This window comes from Phyllobates terribilis, unplaced genomic scaffold, assembly GCF_046119375.1.
Source record: "Phyllobates terribilis strain yellow unplaced genomic scaffold, ASM4611937v1 Scaffold_169__1_contigs__length_4117513, whole genome shotgun sequence".
Classification (NCBI taxonomy): Eukaryota; Metazoa; Chordata; class Amphibia; order Anura; family Dendrobatidae; genus Phyllobates; species Phyllobates terribilis.
The window spans coordinates 3,431,541-3,449,050 of record NW_027362929.1 but is presented as its reverse complement, the minus strand read 5'-3'; the positions used below and the strand labels follow the sequence as shown (position 1 = coordinate 3,449,050).

At 43.8% G+C, this 17,510-nt stretch overlaps 9 non-coding genes across 9 annotated transcripts; all 9 read left to right on the top strand.

Annotated features, from left to right (window-relative positions):
* The first annotated feature begins 907 nt into the window (after positions 1–907).
* Positions 908–1,098, top strand: LOC141210496 (U2 spliceosomal RNA). The gene has a single exon (XR_012280663.1). It is a non-coding gene; the product is annotated as a U2 spliceosomal RNA (small nuclear RNA).
* Positions 1,099–2,218: 1,120 nt separating this feature from the next.
* On the top strand, positions 2,219–2,409 carry LOC141210098 (U2 spliceosomal RNA). The gene has a single exon (XR_012280276.1). It is a non-coding gene; the product is annotated as a U2 spliceosomal RNA (small nuclear RNA).
* Positions 2,410–3,529: 1,120 nt separating this feature from the next.
* On the top strand, positions 3,530–3,720 carry LOC141210221 (U2 spliceosomal RNA). The gene has a single exon (XR_012280395.1). It is a non-coding gene; the product is annotated as a U2 spliceosomal RNA (small nuclear RNA).
* A 1,122-nt stretch (positions 3,721–4,842) lies between these two features.
* On the top strand, positions 4,843–5,033 carry LOC141208293 (U2 spliceosomal RNA). Its single transcript, XR_012278526.1, has one exon. It is a non-coding gene; the product is annotated as a U2 spliceosomal RNA (small nuclear RNA).
* A 6,611-nt stretch (positions 5,034–11,644) lies between these two features.
* LOC141210615 (U2 spliceosomal RNA) lies at positions 11,645–11,833 on the top strand. Its single transcript, XR_012280765.1, has one exon. It is a non-coding gene; the product is annotated as a U2 spliceosomal RNA (small nuclear RNA).
* Positions 11,834–12,948: 1,115 nt separating this feature from the next.
* On the top strand, positions 12,949–13,139 carry LOC141209499 (U2 spliceosomal RNA). Its single transcript, XR_012279693.1, has one exon. It is a non-coding gene; the product is annotated as a U2 spliceosomal RNA (small nuclear RNA).
* Positions 13,140–14,254: 1,115 nt separating this feature from the next.
* On the top strand, positions 14,255–14,445 carry LOC141209498 (U2 spliceosomal RNA). Its single transcript, XR_012279692.1, has one exon. It is a non-coding gene; the product is annotated as a U2 spliceosomal RNA (small nuclear RNA).
* Positions 14,446–15,550: 1,105 nt separating this feature from the next.
* On the top strand, positions 15,551–15,741 carry LOC141209497 (U2 spliceosomal RNA). The gene has a single exon (XR_012279691.1). It is a non-coding gene; the product is annotated as a U2 spliceosomal RNA (small nuclear RNA).
* Positions 15,742–16,856: 1,115 nt separating this feature from the next.
* LOC141209496 (U2 spliceosomal RNA) lies at positions 16,857–17,047 on the top strand. Its single transcript, XR_012279690.1, has one exon. It is a non-coding gene; the product is annotated as a U2 spliceosomal RNA (small nuclear RNA).
* Positions 17,048–17,510: the final 463 nt, after the last annotated feature.

The window sequence follows — 17,510 nt, the reverse complement described above, 5'->3', positions numbered from 1 at the left end:
TGCTATCTATCTAGCTCTCCCTCTATACTTCCTTTTGGATAAACAGACATATTAGGCAAGCATTTTGGAGCTTTCACCTAAATAACTACAGGTGGTGAGATAAGCTGCACAATATAATTGACCTTTCAGTATATTGTTGCACACACACCATCTATTTAGCAAATGCCCTTGTTATCAACAGCAGCCTTTTAAACTCACCTGAGCTAACAGGTATGTGAGCTGGTTACTCTGCTGGGCTTAAAATTTCTTTTTTGGTTTGCTACAATGCCTTTTCTGAAACGTTGTCTCCCTCTGCTGGAACACTGACTTCTTTCATTTAATGCCTGCAGACTATAAAAGAGAAACCAACCCAAAAAGTTTGGTTGATTAGTCTGTGGCATTCTTTTAAACTGTTGCTTATGGCGGTCTCTGTGAGCTTCTCAGTGACATTCAGCCATCCAGGTATCCCGCCTGCAGTAGACGGAATGTGGCAATGGAACGCTGGCTGCGCGTGTCATAATAGGCTCTGAGCCTTTATATACCTGCGCACAGCAGCAGCCACCTTCAGTCTGCTGCTGGACAGCCAGCAGCAGCAGCAGCAGGAGAGGTAATTAATCAGCAACCCTCCTGCTAAGGGTAGACAGCTGCTCGTTCCACCCCCCCCCCCCGCCTTAATTGGTTCTCCTCCCTTCCAACGGTGTTGAGGCGGGTGGGAACAGCCGGGGGTTGAGGGTACTGTGCTAAAAGAGGTGGAGTTATGCAGATCTAAAACGCGTGGATTGCAGCAGCAGCAAGCCGAAAAGTGCAGGCATGTGAGGGATCTAGAGGTTGACAGCATGTCTTCTTAACGGGAGTCCAGGTGGCCATCTCCACAAATGGACTTTTCAGAATCCTTGGGTGGCACCGTAGTCGGAAACCAATTCTGGTTATCGCTTCTCGGAGTTTTGGCTAAGATCAAGTGTAGTATCTGTTCTTATCAGTTTAATATCTGATACGTCCCCTATCTGGGGACCATATATTAAATAGATTTTTAGAACAGGGAGATGGAAAAAGAGCTTGCTCTGTCCACTCCACGCATTGACCTGGTATTGCAGTATCTCCAGGACCGGTGCACCCCTTCTTTAATGCAGTTTCTAAAATCAGAAAGAATTGAATTCAATGCTTTTTGTTCATTTTGCTTGTTTGTCGGATTTTGGGATGGACTCTTTGGCTTTGCTTTTCTTCTCCTCATTGGATTTTTCATGTTAAAAGTTGCAGAAGCCAGATGACAAGCTCATTTTGGTTCAACTTCAGCAACTGTGCATTGCATTGCCATGTAATGTAATGTAATGCAATGCTATCTATCTAGCTCTCCCTCTATACTTCCTTTTGGATAAACAGACATATTAGGCAAGCATTTTGGAGCTTTCACCTAAATAACTACAGGTGGTGAGATAAGCTGCACAATATAATTGACCTTTCAGTATATTGTTGCACACACACCATCTATTTAGCAAATGCCCTTGTTATCAACAGCAGCCTTTTAAACTCACCTGAGCTAACAGGTATGTGAGCTGGTTACTCTGCTGCGCTTAAAATTTCTTTTTTGGTTTGCTACAATGCCTTTTCTGAAACGTTGTCTCCCTCTGCTGGAACACTGACTTCTTTCATTTAATGCCTGCAGACTATAAAAGAGAAACCAACCCAAAAAGTTTGGTTGATTAGTCTGTGGCATTCTTTTAAACTGTTGCTTATGGCGGTCTCTGTGAGCTTCTCAGTGACATTCAGCCATCCAGGTATCCCGCCTGCAGTAGACGGAATGTGGCAATGGAACGCTGGCTGCGCGTGTCATAATAGGCTCTGAGCCTTTATATACCTGCGCACAGCAGCAGCCACCTTCAGTCTGCTGCTGGACAGCCAGCAGCAGCAGCAGCAGGAGAGGTAATTAATCAGCAACCCTCCTGCTAAGGGTAGACAGCTGCTCGTTCCACCCCCCCCCCGCCTTAATTGGTTCTCCTCCCTTCCAACGGTGTTGAGGCGGGTGGGAACAGCCGGGGGTTGAGGGTACTGTGCTAAAAGAGGTGGAGTTATGCAGATCTAAAACGCGTGGATTGCAGCAGCAGCAAGCCGAAAAGTGCAGGCATGTGAGGGATCTAGAGGTTGACAGCATGTCTTCTTAACGGGAGTCCAGGTGGCCATCTCCACAAATGGACTTTTCAGAATCCTTGGGTGGCACCGTAGTCGGAAACCAATTCTGGTTATCGCTTCTCGGCCTTTTGGCTAAGATCAAGTGTAGTATCTGTTCTTATCAGTTTAATATCTGATACGTCCCCTATCTGGGGACCATATATTAAATGGATTTTTAGAACAGGGAGATAGAAAAAGAGCTTGCTCTGTCCACTCCACGCATTGACCTGGTATTGCAGTATCTCCAGGACCGGTGCACCCCTTCTTTAATGCAGTTTCTAAAATCAGAAAGAATTGAATTCAATGCTTTTTGTTCATTTTGCTTGTTTGTCGGATTTTGGGATGGACTCTTTGGCTTTGCTTTTCTTCTCCTCATTGGATTTTTCATGTTAAAAGTTGCAGAAGCCAGATGACAAGCTCATTTTGGTTCAACTTCAGCAACTGTGCATTGCATTGCCATGTAATGTAATGTAATGCAATGCTATCTATCTAGCTCTCCCTCTATACTTCCTTTTGGATAAACAGACATATTAGGCAAGCATTTTGGAGCTTTCACCTAAATAACTACAGGTGGTGAGATAAGCTGCACAATATAATTGACCTTTCAGTATATTGTTGCACACACACCATCTATTTAGCAAATGCCCTTGTTATCAACAGCAGCCTTTTAAACTCACCTGAGCTAACAGGTATGTGAGCTGGTTACTCTGCTGCGCTTAAAATTTCTTTTTTGGTTTGCTACAATGCCTTTTCTGAAACGTTGTCTCCCTCTGCTGGAACACTGACTTCTTTCATTTAATGCCTGCAGACTATAAAAGAGAAACCAACCCAAAAAGTTTGGTTGATTAGTCTGTGGAATTCTTTTAAACTGTTGCTTATGGCGGTCTCTGTGAGCTTCTCAGTGACATTCAGCCATCCAGGTATCCCGCCTGCAGTAGACGGAATGTGGCAATGGAACGCTGGCTGCGCGTGTCATAATAGGCTCTGAGCCTTTATATACCTGCGCACAGCAGCAGCCACCTTCAGTCTGCTGCTGGACAGCCAGCAGCAGCAGCAGCAGTAGAGGTAATTAATCAGCAACCCTCCAGCTAAGGGTAGACAGCTGCTCGTTCCACCCCCCCCCCGCCTTAATTGGTTCTCCTCCCTTCCAACGGTGTTGAGGCGGGTGGGAACAGCCGGGGGTTGAGGGTACTGTGCTAAAAGAGGTGGAGTTATGCAGATCTAAAACGCGTGGATTGCAGCAGCAGCAAGCCGAAAAGTGCAGGCATGTGAGGGATCTAGAGGTTGACAGCATGTCTTCTTAACGGGAGTCCAGGTGGCCATCTCCACAAATGGACTTTTCAGAATCCTTGGGTGGCACCGTAGTCGGAAACCAATTCTGGTTATCGCTTCTCGGCCTTTTGGCTAAGATCAAGTGTAGTATCTGTTCTTATCAGTTTAATATCTGATACGTCCCCTATCTGGGGACCATATATTAAATGGATTTTTAGAACAGGGCGATGGAAAAAGAGCTTGCTCTGTCCACTCCACGCATTGACCTGGTATTGCAGTATCTCCAGGACCGGTGCACCCCTTCTTTAATGCAGTTTCTAAAATCAGAAAGAATTGAATTCAATGCTTTTTGTTCATTTTGCTTGTTTGTCGGATTTTGGGATGGACTCTTTGGCTTTGCTTTTCTTCTCCTCATTGGATTTTTCATGTTAAAAGTTGCAGAAGCCAGATGACAAGCTCATTTTGGTTCAACTTCAGCAACTGTGCATTGCATTGCCATGTAATGTAATGTAATGCAATGCTATCTATCTAGCTCTCCCTCTATACTTCCTTTTGGACAAACAGACATATTAGGCAAGCATTTTGGAGCTTTCACCTAAATAACTACAGGTGGTGAGATAAGCTGCACAATATAATTGACCTTTCAGTATATTGTTGCACACACACCATCTATTTAGCAAATGCCCTTGTTATCAACAGCAGCCTTTTAAACTCACCTGAGCTAACAGGTATGTGAGCTGGTTACTCTGCTGCGCTTAAAATTTCTTTTTTGGTTTGCTACAATGCCTTTTCTGAAACGTTGTCTCCCTCTGCTGGAACACTGACTTCTTTCATTTAATGCCTGCAGACTATAAAAGAGAAACCAACCCAAAAAGTTTGGTTGATTAGTCTGTGGCATTCTTTTAAACTGTTGCTTATGGCGGTCTCTGTGAGCTTCTCAGTGACATTCAGCCATCCAGGTATCCCGCCTGCAGTAGACGGAATGTGGCAATGGAACGCTGGCTGCGCGTGTCATAATAGGCTCTGAGCCTTTATATACCTGCGCACAGCAGCAGCCACCTTCAGTCTGCTGCTGGACAGCCAGCAGCAGCAGCAGCAGGAGAGGTAATTAATCAGCAACCCTCCTGCTAAGGGTAGACAGCTGCTCGTTCCACCCCCCCCCCCCGCCTTAATTGGTTCTCCTCCCTTCCAACGGTGTTGAGGCGGGTGGGAACAGCCGGGGGTTGAGGGTACTGTGCTAAAAGAGGTGGAGTTATGCAGATCTAAAACGCGTGGATTGCAGCAGCAGCAAGCCGAAAAGTGCAGGCATGTGAGGGATCTAGAGGTTGACAGCATGTCTTCTTAACGGGAGTCCAGGTGGCCATCTCCACAAATGGACTTTTCAGAATCCTTGGGTGGCACCGTAGTCGGAAACCAATTCTGGTTATCGCTTCTCGGCCTTTTGGCTAAGATCAAGTGTAGTATCTGTTCTTATCAGTTTAATATCTGATACGTCCCCTATCTGGGGACCATATATTAAATAGATTTTTAGAACAGGGAGATGGAAAAAGAGCTTGCTCTGTCCACTCCACGCATTGACCTGGTATTGCAGTATCTCCAGGACCGGTGCACCCCTTCTTTAATGCAGTTTCTAAAATCAGAAAGAATTGAATTCAATGCTTTTTGTTCATTTTGCTTGTTTGTCGGATTTTGGGATGGACTCTTTGGCTTTGCTTTTCTTCTCCTCATTGGATTTTTCATGTTAAAAGTTGCAGAAGCCAGATGACAAGCTCATTTTGGTTCAACTTCAGCAACTGTGCATTGCATTGCCATGTAATCTAATGTAATGCAATGCTATCTATCTAGCTCTCCCTCTATACTTCCTTTTGGATAAACAGACATATTAGGCAAGCATTTTGGAGCTTTCACCTAAATAACTACAGGTGGTGAGATAAGCTGCACAATATAATTGACCTTTCAGTATATTGTTGCACACACACCATCTATTTAGCAAATGCCCTTGTTATCAACAGCAGCCTTTTAAACTCACCTGAGCTAACAGGTATGTGAGCTGGTTACTCTGCTGCGCTTAAAATTTCTTTTTTGGTTTGCTACAATGCCTTTTCTGAAACGTTGTCTCCCTCTGCTGGAACACTGACTTCTTTCATTTAATGCCTGCAGACTATAAAAGAGAAACCAACCCAAAAAGTTTGGTTGATTAGTCTGTGGCATTCTTTTAAACTGTTGCTTATGGCGGTCACTGTGAGCTTGTTAGTGACATTCAGCCATCCAGGTATCCCGCCTGCAGTAGACGGAATGTGGCAATGGAACGCTGGCTGCGCGTGTCATAATAGGCTCTGAGCCTTTATATACCTGCGCACAGCAGCAGCCACCTTCAGTCTGCTGCTGGACAGCCAGCAGCAGCAGCAGCAGGAGAGGTAATTAATCAGCAACCCTCCTGCTAAGGGTAGACAGCTGCTCGTTCCACCCCCCCCCCCGCCTTAATTGGTTCTCCTCCCTTCCAACGGTGTTGAGGCGGGTGGGAACAGCCGGGGGTTGAGGGTACTGTGCTAAAAGAGGTGGAGTTATGCAGATCTAAAACGCGTGGATTGCAGCAGCAGCAAGCCGAAAAGTGCAGGCATGTGAGGGATCTAGAGGTTGACAGCATGTCTTCTTAACGGGAGTCCAGGTGGCCATCTCCACAAATGGACTTTTCAGAATCCTTGGGTGGCACCGTAGTCGGAAACCAATTCTGGTTATCGCTTCTCGGCCTTTTGGCTAGGATCAGGTGCAGTGATCTAACGGTTGCTGCCTTGGTCTCGGCTAGGAGGTGCCTGGGGTACCCGACTTGTTGGCCTTGGGGGATCGCTCTCTCTTAACGGAGGGAGCTTCACCCCCTTGCAGCTATTGGCAGGTCGGCTTAGTCCCCGGACAACGGGGAGCGATCGCGTCTTGTCTTCGGGGCGACCCGAGGAAATAAGGGCGTTTTCCTTTGCTGAGCTTTATCGCTTAGTGGGCTGTGTAAGTTCTTGGGGTACCCCTCCCTCGGTCTTGGGTTTGTTCCTGCTTTTGTGGGATTCATTCCCTTGTTACTATTGGGGGAGGGCTTAGTCCCTGAGGGCCGAAAATGCCTTTTTCTTTTGGATTTGCGGTGGGGGAGACTCCACTGCGACAGTCCATTAGAATCATGGTGGATGAATGCCAGCGCCATGAGAAGAATCTGCAGTACATCGTGCATGAGATTCTTTTTGGGTTCTTCCACCTGGAGCGAGATAAGATCCTGTGTCTTTACGATCAGGAATTCCGTGGGCGATATACCATTTCCTTTATGGCTAAATCATGCTGTGATAATATCCATGCAGCACTGATGGTTGCGGACAAGGACGATGAGAGACTGAACGGGCTGAGCTTTGACTTCCTGTACGGTGAAGAGGAAGTACCCTTGGTGATCTTCATGTACAGCCCATTCGTCTCTGAGGGCGATATCGAAACCTTTTTGAAGCGTTACTGCAAGTCAGTGCGCTTCTCACATGATATCCTCAACTCCCAGCGCTTCTGGAATGGGAAGAGGAAATACCTGGTGAAGTTCCATCCAGATCAGAGCGGCATTGGTGGTCTTCACCACCCGCCTGCTAATTTTGCCATTGGTAATGTCAGGGGATTCCTACGCTACCCAGGAATGCCCCTTCAATGCCGGAATTGTCATGAATATGGGCATACACGAGAAAATTGTACAAGGGCTCATGTAGTCTTTTGCAACAAGTGCGGTAAGAGTGGGCACACCTCCGCTACGTGTGACTCTGAGATCGTATGTAACCTATGTGGGAAGGCAGGTCACGCCTTCAGGAATTGTCCGAGCAAAAAGTCAAAAACATATGACATGTTTAAGTCAGGTCAACTGACTATCCAAGAATACTTCGGAGGGAGTATTACTACACCTGCCCCTGGACCTGGGTTGGCGCACGCTGACGGGTCCGGACCAAATCCTTCAACGGCTCCGCCAGAGGGCCCGCTGGTAGTTCCACAGAAGGACGGTCGTAGGGGTTCCATAAGATTAACCGAGGGTTCGCTCTCTGTGGAATTGATCGATGTTCTGGCTCTAGATGTTGCCGTATCTCAGAGTCAAGAGGAAGGGTCCTCATCCAGCATGAATGCACCACCGGCATTATGTGGAACTGAGGAGACCTCTAGTACCCCGATTAAGCAAGCACCCAGATTCGCCACACCATCATCGGTGATCTTGGGTAAGGGCAAAAAGGGTACGCTCCTTAATCGATCAACCAGTGTGTCAGAAAGAGAGACCTCTAGGGCGCGAAGTAAAAAGGACCTGGCTAAGACCCAGTCGAGCCCTGGTCCTCGAACCAGAAGTCGCAGTAGTTCCGTGACCAGACCAGAGGACAAGACGACCCAGAGGGATGACACCCGTTCCATAGACCAGACCGCCATGAGGACTGCAGATGCACAGGACTTGGAAAAGATGGACAGCTCCCAGCCTCTGAAAAGGCAACGGGAGGACGTAAAGCAACCTGATATCCAAAGAAAACACGGATGTCGAGGTCCAGATGAGGAGCCAAAAGTGGATGATGCCTTTTTGCCTGCTTCAGATCCCGGTAATATTAAACAAATCCTGACCCCTGGAGATGCGGAGGAGGAGGTGCCGTGTATTGACTTCTTCCCATCTTCAGATCCTGATTCTTCTTAATGTCTGTTCCTCTTAAAATCTCCTCACTAAATGTGAGGTCCCTAAAGAGCCCTACACGTAGGGCTGCTTTATTTTCTTATTTAGAGACATTGGACTTTGATTTCTGCTTTCTACAAGAATGTGGTATACAGAGTAATTTAAATTATAAGGACTTAAAAGAAGACTGGAAACTGGGCGTTTCTGTGTGGTCCGGTGCTAATGACTGTCGTGCTGCCGGAGTTGGACTACTTTGCCGTGGACATTCTACCATCATTCAATCTGTGACTGAAATTATACCTGGCAGAGCTATTTTAATACATCTTGTTTTTAATGGACTTTCTTTACGTTTATTAAATGTGTACGCTCCTCCTGGGAAGCAGGAAAGGGCGGATTTACTTGAAATATTGCCATTATTTTGTGTTGGGTCAACCCCCCTGCTAGTGGGAGGAGATTTTAATTGTTTACGTGATGGGGAATCCCGGCAGGGTGGGGATGTGAATCGTAAAGACCGTACCTCCTATTTGTTGAAAAGTTTAATTGATGATTTTAGATTACAGGACTGCTGGAAGGAACTCTTGCCGGCGGATCCAGGTGTTACATGGTCCAATGGAAGAGTTTCTTCTAGAATTGATTTCATATTTGCTTCTACTGCCTTTAAACCTTGTAAATGTTTTCTTTTATCTAATTTATTCTCTGATCATAAAGTTTTATCTGTGTTTTTAGAGTTAGCAGGGGAACAAAATACCTCAAGAGGCCCATGGAGATTAAATACAACTCTCCTAGAGGATATTGATATTCAAAAGAGGTTTGTGCAGGCCTACCAGTGCTGGCAATCAAAGAGAGACCCCCGCGCCTCGATGCTGGATTGGTGGGAGAGCATTAAACCTAAGATTAAATTATTTTTTATTAAGGCAGGGAAAATGAAAGCAAAAAAGAAAAAGCAGTGGTTTTATGTTTTTAATATGAGATTACAAGTACTCTTTAAACTAAAAGAAGTTGGTATTGATGTGGATGATGATATTGCAAATCTTAAGTCTGAAATAAAAAATGCTCTTAATGAAAAAGGAAAACAAATAATTTTTAACTCCCATGTACAGCACCTGAAGGAAGGAGAGAAATGCTCCCGATTCTTCTTCAAAAAGGTAATGGGGAGGAGGGACGCAATCCTAAATCTTGAAGGTGAAAATGATATTAAGGGTATGTTAGGAAAAGCTTTTAATTTTTATCAACTTCTTTTTAACACTAAAGTTATAGATCCATCCTTTTTAGAGTATGCTATTAATTCCCTTGATTTTAAGTTAGATATTTTAGACCAGGGTATTTTATCTAGGGATCTCACCAGTGAGGAACTTTTACAGATTTTTAAAAGTTTCTCCAGTGGGAAAGCCCCTGGGGAAGACGGTCTACCGATTGAGTTTTATCTGACTTTTTGGGGAATTTTAAAGAACGATATGTTTTTATTGTTTAAAGAAGCTTTTAATACTAATAAATTACCCCCATCTTGGAGGAGAGGTCTGGTATCTTTAATATATAAAAAAGGGGATAGGAGCCAACTTAAAAACTGGCGGCCAATACGCTTTTAAACCTTGATTATAAAATTTTAGCTAAACTTATTGCAGTGCGTTTAAAACCCTTTATAGCCAAATTAATTCACCCTAACCAGGTATGTGGTGTTCCCGGAAGAACCATAGCTGAGTCCCTCAACATAATTAAGGATACCATATGGTATTCAAAAGAGAGAAGTCAAAACCTTGCTATTTTATCCTTAGACTTTGAAAAAGCTTTTGACAGGGTATCGCATGAATTTCTTTTTATGGTTCTTAAAAAAATGGCGTTTCCAGAGAAAATTTTAACCCGCATTATGCTTTTATATCATTCTTGTTTTAGTCAAATTTCTGTAAATGGGTTTTTAACGAAGGGGGTTCCTCTATTATCAGGGGTGAAACAAGGGTGCCCTCTCTCACCACTGCTCTTTATCTGTGTTATGGAACCACTATTAACCATACTGAGAAAAGATAAAGTAATTAAAGGGGTACCTATTCCCGGGAGTAGGGGTATGCAACTTAAAGCCCTAAGTTACATGGATGATGTTACCATACTATGTCCAGATTCCACATTTCTGAGGAGGGTATTGAGAAACACACAATTTTTCTGTGAAGCCTCAGGTTTTAAATTAAATATAGATAAATGTGACTGTTTTAATGTGGGGGGATGGGACTCCTCTTTGACCCCTGGGATAGTGATACAGAAAAATCACATAAAAATTTTAGGAATTATTTTTAACCAAGCCAATGAGGGGGACCCTAACTGGGACTCTGCAATGGATAAAATAGAAATAAAGATCTCATTGTGGAATTTAAGGAACCTTAGTATGGAAGGTAAAATTTTAATTATTAAAGCCGTTTTAATTCCCATTATGTTGTATATTGCAATGGTGTTTCCCCCTTCCAATTTACAAATCAAGAAAGTAACAAGAATTGTTTTTATGTTTTTATGGGGTTCAAAAATGGAAAAGTTAAAAAGAGATCTGATGTACAAATGTAAATCTAATGGAGGTAAAGATGTACCCAATTTTTTTACCTTTTTCCATATAAAGTATTTCTGCTTCTGTTTTAAGGTTTTTAAATCTGATGGCATTTTTAGTTATTTTTTAAAATATGCAGCAGGAATGATTTTTAAAAGGTGGTTTAGCCTACCTTTAAGTTCTCCTGTGCTCCTGTGCCCACCTAAACAGTATGTGATACTTGAGAAAACGGTCAGACTTTTAGGTCTCCAGGAATTGGAGCCTGATATATTGGGGGACCAAAGGAAGGTATCTATTGCTTGCAGACACTCTGAGGACACAATTCCTGTCTCCAATTTTTCACAGGCAAGGTCCAAAACGGTGTGGCGAAATGTGTATGGGAAATATCTTGCAAATGTACACAAGGACCTTGCCTGGGCTATCGTCCACCAGTGCCTCCCTACCCGTGAGTTTCAACATAGGCGGGGGCTGGTGGCGAGAGCCAAATGTCCAAGAGATATATGCGGGGAAAGTGAGTCTGTATTGCATCTCTTTTGGAATTGTCATTTTGCACAGGAGGTTTGGAGAAAGGTAGGCCCACTTTTAAAATGGGCATGTGGCCTGAAAGATTTTAATCACTTTTATGTCTTTTATGGTCTTTTTAAGTGTCCAAATTTTAAACAATTCCGAGTTGCCTGGATTATTATTAATTGTTTTAAAAATGCCATGTGGAAAGTTAGAAATATTTTACTCTTCAAACATGATCATATTGATTCAACAGACTGTATAAAAATTGCTTTAAGTGAAATGTATATTTACTATCTCAGAGATAAAAAACTGTATGGAGCAAAAGAAGCGGCTTCTATGTGGTGTGTACAATTATGGAACACAATTAGTGGTAATTAAATAAACCCAAGTACATCTGTAATTATGATTTTCTTAATTGTTACAATGGTTTTATGATGGTAAATTGTGTTTTATACAAAAAACTTGAATTGATTATTATCATGTTTTATCATTTTATTGTAATGTTATAAATGTTCTTTTTTAAAACCTTTGTAAATATACTTTTGAATCAATAAAATTGCGTTGAAACCTTATCTGTTCTTATCAGTTTAATATCTGATACGTCCCCTATCTGGGGACCATATATTAAATGGATTTTTAGAACAGGGAGATGGAAAAAGAGCTTGCTCTGTCCACTCCACGCATTGACCTGGTATTGCAGTATCTCCAGGACCGGTGCACCCCTTCTTTAATGCAGTTTCTAAAATCAGAAAGAATTGAATTCAATGTTTTTTGTTCATTTTGCTTGTTTGTCGGATTTGGGGATGGACTCTTTGGCTTTGCTTTTCTTCTCCTCATTGGATTTTTCATGTTCAAAGTTGCAGAAGCCAGATTACAAGCTCATTTTGGTTCAACTTCAGCAACTGTGCATTGCATTGCCATGTAATGTGATGCAATGCTATCTTTCTAGCTCTCCCTTTTTACTTCCTTTTGGATAAACAGACATATTAGGCAAGCATTTTGGAGCTTTCACCTAAATAACTACAGGTGGTGAGATAAGCTGCACAATATAATTGACCTTTCAGTATATTGTTGCACACACACCATCTATTTAGCAAATGCCCTTGTTATCAACAGCAGCCTTTTAAACTCACCTGAGCTAACAGGTATGTGCGCTGGTTACTCTGCTGCGCTTAAAATTTCTATTTTGGTTTGCTACAATGCCTTTTCTGAAACGTTGTCTCCTTCTGCTGGAACACTGACTTCTTTCATTTAATGCCTGCAGACTATAAAAGAGAACCCAACCCAAAAAGTTTGGTTGATTAGTCTGTGGCATTCTGTTAAACTGTTGCTTATGGCGGTCTCTGTGAGCTTCTCAGCGACATTCAGCCAGCCAGGTATCCTGCCTGCAGTAGATGGAATGTGGCAATGGAACGCTGGCTGCGCGTGTCATAATAGGCTCTGAGCCTTTATATACCTGTGCACAGCAGCAGCCACCTTCAGTCTGCTGCTGGACAGCCAGCAGCAGCAGCAGCAGGAGAGGTATGTAATCAGGAGCCCTCCTGCTAAGGGTAGACAGCTGCTCGTTCCACCCCACCCCCCGCCTTAATTGGTTCTCCTCCCTTCCAACGGTGTTGAGGCGGGTGGGAACAGCAGGGGGTGAAGGTGCTGTGTTTAAAGAGGTGGAGTTATGCAGATCTAAAACGCGTGGATTGCAGCAGCAGCAAGCCGAAAAGTGCAGGCATGTAAGGGATCTAGAGGTTGACAACATGTCTTCTTAACGGGAGTCCAGGAGCTCATCTCCACAAATGGACTTTTCAGGATCCTTGGGTGGCTCCGTAGTTTGAAACCAATTCTGGTTATCGCTTCTCGGCCTTTTGGCTAAGATCAAGTGTAGTATCTGTTCTTATCAGTTTAATATCTGATACGTCCCCTATCTGGGGACCATATATTAAATGGATTTTTAGAACAGGGAGATGGAAAAAGAGCTTGCTCTGTCCACTCCACGCATTGACCTGGTATTGCAGTATCTCCAGGACCGGTGCACCCCTTCTTTAATGCAGTTTCTAAAATCAGAAAGAATTGAATTCAATGTTTTTTGTTCATTTTGCTTGTTTGTCGGATTTGGGGATGGACTCTTTGGCTTTGCTTTTCTTCTCCTCATTGGATTTTTCATGTTCAAAGTTGCAGAAGCCAGATTACAAGCTCATTTTGGTTCAACTTCAGCAACTGTGCATTGCATTGCCATGTAATGTGATGCAATGCTATCTTTCTAGCTCTCCCTTTTTACTTCCTTTTGGATAAACAGACATATTAGGCAAGCATTTTGGAGCTTTCACCTAAATAACTACAGGTGGTGAGATAAGCTGCACAATATAATTGACCTTTCAGTATATTGTTGCACACACACCATCTATTTAGCAAATGCCCTTGTTATCAACAGCAGCCTTTTAAACTCACCTGAGCTAACAGGTATGTGCGCTGGTTACTCTGCTGCGCTTAAAATTTCTTTTTTGGTTTGCTACAATGCCTTTTCTGAAACGTTGTCTCCTTCTGCTGGAACACTGACTTCTTTCATTTAATGCCTGCAGACTATAAAAGAGAACCCAACCCAAAAAGTTTGGTTGATTAGTCTGTGGCATTCTGTTAAACTGTTGCTTATGGCGGTCTCTGTGAGCTTCTCAGCGACATTCAGCCAGCCAGGTATCCTGCCTGCAGTAGATGGAATGTGGCAATGGAACGCTGGCTGCGCGTGTCATAATAGGCTCTGAGCCTTTATATACCTGTGCACAGCAGCAGCCACCTTCAGTCTGCTGCTGGACAGCCAGCAGCAGCAGCAGCAGGAGAGGTATGTAATCAGGAGCCCTCCTGCTAAGGGTAGACAGCTGCTCGTTCCACCCCACCCCCCGCCTTAATTGGTTCTCCTCCCTTCCAACGGTGTTGAGGCGGGTGGGAACAGCAGGGGGTGAAGGTGCTGTGTTTAAAGAGGTGGAGTTATGCAGATCTAAAACGCGTGGATTGCAGCAGCAGCAAGCCGAAAAGTGCAGGCATGTAAGGGATCTAGAGGTTGACAACATGTCTTCTTAACGGGAGTCCAGGAGCTCATCTCCACAAATGGACTTTTCAGGATCCTTGGGTGGCTCCGTAGTTTGAAACCAATTCTGGTTATCGCTTCTCGGCCTTTTGGCTAAGATCAAGTGTAGTATCTGTTCTTATCAGTTTAATATCTGATACGTCCCCTATCTGGGGACCATATATTAAATGGATTTTTAGAACAGGGAGATGGAAAAAGAGCTTGCTCTGTCCACTCCACGCATTGACCTGGTATTGCAGTATCTCCAGGACCGGTGCACCCCTTCTTTAATGCAGTTTCTAAAATCAGAAAGAATTGAATTCAATGTTTTTTGTTCATTTTGCTTGTTTGTCGGATTTGGGGATGGACTCCTTTTCTTCTCCTCATTGGATTTTTCATGTTCAAAGTTGCAGAAGCCAGATTACAAGCTCATTTTGGTTCAACTTCAGCAACTGTGCATTGCATTGCCATGTAATGTGATGCAATGCTATCTTTCTAGCTCTCCCTTTTTACTTCCTTTTGGATAAACAGACATATTAGGCAAGCATTTTGGAGCTTTCACCTAAATAACTACAGGTGGTGAGATAAGCTGCACAATATAATTGACCTTTCAGTATATTGTTGCACACACACCATCTATTTAGCAAATGCCCTTGTTATCAACAGCAGCCTTTTAAACTCACCTGAGCTAACAGGTATGTGCGCTGGTTACTCTGCTGCGCTTAAAATTTCTTTTTTGGTTTGCTACAATGCCTTTTCTGAAACGTTGTCTCCTTCTGCTGGAACACTGACTTCTTTCATTTAATGCCTGCAGACTATAAAAGAGAACCCAACCCAAAAAGTTTGGTTGATTAGTCTGTGGCATTCTGTTAAACTGCTGCTTATGGCGGTCTCTGTGAGCTTCTCAGCGACATTCAGCCAGCCAGGTATCCTGCCTGCAGTAGATGGAATGTGGCAATGGAACGCTGGCTGCGCGTGTCATAATAGGCTCTGAGCCTTTATATACCTGTTCACAGCAGCAGCCACCTTCAGTCTGCTGCTGGACAGCCAGCAGCAGCAGCAGCAGGAGAGGTATGTAATCAGGAGCCCTCCTGCTAAGGGTAGACAGCTGCTCGTTCCACCCCACCCCCCGCCTTAATTGGTTCTCCTCCCTTCCAACGGTGTTGAGGCGGGTGGGAACAGCAGGGGGTGAAGGTGCTGTGTTTAAAGAGGTGGAGTTATGCAGATCTAAAACGCGTGGATTGCAGCAGCAGCAAGCCGAAAAGTGCAGGCATGTAAGGGATCTAGAGGTTGACAACATGTCTTCTTAACGGGAGTCCAGGAGCTCATCTCCACAAATGGACTTTTCAGGATCCTTGGGTGGCTCCGTAGTTTGAAACCAATTCTGGTTATCGCTTCTCGGCCTTTTGGCTAAGATCAAGTGTAGTATCTGTTCTTATCAGTTTAATATCTGATACGTCCCCTATCTGGGGACCATATATTAAATGGATTTTTAGAACAGGGAGATGGAAAAAGAGCTTGCTCTGTCCACTCCACGCATTGACCTGGTATTGCAGTATCTCCAGGACCGGTGCACCCCTTCTTTAATGCAGTTTCTAAAATCAGAAAGAATTGAATTCAATGTTTTTTGTTCATTTTGCTTGTTTGTCGGATTTGGGGATGGACTCTTTGGCTTTGCTTTTCTTCTCCTCATTGGATTTTTCATGTTCAAAGTTGCAGAAGCCAGATTACAAGCTCATTTTGGTTCAACTTCAGCAACTGTGCATTGCATTGCCATGTAATGTGATGCAATGCTATCTTTCTAGCTCTCCCTTTTTACTTCCTTTTGGATAAACAGACATATTAGGCAAGCATTTTGGAGCTTTCACCTAAATAACTACAGGTGGTGAGATAAGCTGCACAATATAATTGACCTTTCAGTATATTGTTGCACACACACCATCTATTTAGCAAATGCCCTTGTTATCAACAGCAGCCTTTTAAACTCACCTGAGCTAACAGGTATGTGCGCTGGTTACTCTGCTGCGCTTAAAATTTCTTTTTTGGTTTGCTACAATGCCTTTTCTGAAACGTTGTCTCCTTCTGCTGGAACACTGACTTCTTTCATTTAATGCCTGCAGACTATAAAAGAGAACCCAACCCAAAAAGTTTGGTTGATTAGTCTGTGGCATTCTGTTAAACTGTTGCTTATGGCGGTCTCTGTGAGCTTCTCAGCGACATTCAGCCAGCCAGGTATCCTGCCTGCAGTAGATGGAATGTGGCAATGGAACGCTGGCTGCGCGTGTCATAATAGGCTCTGAGCCTTTATATACCTGTGCACAGCAGCAGCCACCTTCAGTCTGCTGCTGGACAGCCAGCAGCAGCAGCAGCAGGAGAGGTATGTAATCAGGAGCCCTCCTGCTAAGGGTAGACAGCTGCTCGTTCCACCCCACCCCCCGCCTTAATTGGTTCTCCTCCCTTCCAACGGTGTTGAGACGGGTGGGAACAGCAGGGGGTGAAGGTGCTGTGTTTAAAGAGGTGGAGTTATGCAGATCTAAAACGCGTGGATTGCAGCAGCAGCAAGCCGAAAAGTGCAGGCATGTAAGGGATCTAGAGGTTGACAACATGTCTTCTTAACGGGAGTCCAGGAGCTCATCTCCACAAATGGACTTTTCAGGATCCTTGGGTGGCTCCGTAGTTTGAAACCAATTCTGGTTATCGCTTCTCGGCCTTTTGGCTAAGATCAAGTGTAGTATCTGTTCTTATCAGTTTAATATCTGATACGTCCCCTATCTGGGGACCATATATTAAATGGATTTTTAGAACAGGGAGATGGAAAAAGAGCTTGCTCTGTCCACTCCACGCATTGACCTGGTATTGCAGTATCTCCAGGACCGGTGCACCCCTTCTTTAATGCAGTTTCTAAAATCAGAAAGAATTGAATTCAATGCTTTTTGTTCATTTTGCTTGTTTGTCGGATTTTGGGATGGACTCTTTGGCTTTGCTTTTCTTCTCCTCATTGGATTTTTCATGTTCAAAGTTGCAGAAGCCAGATTACAAGCTCATTTTGGTTCAACTTCAGCAACTGTGCATTGCATTGCCATGTAATGTGATGCAATGCTATCTTTCTAGCTCTCCCTTTTTACTTCCTTTTGGATAAACAGACATATTAGGCAAGCATTTTGGAGCTTTCACCTAAATAACTACAGGTGGTGAGATAAGCTGCACAATATAATTGACCTTTCAGTATATTGTTGCACACACACCATCTATTTAGCAAATGCCCTTGTTATCAACAGCAGCCTTTTAAACTCACCTGAGCTAACAGGTATGTGCGCTGGTTACTCTGCTGCGCTTAAAATTTCTTTTTT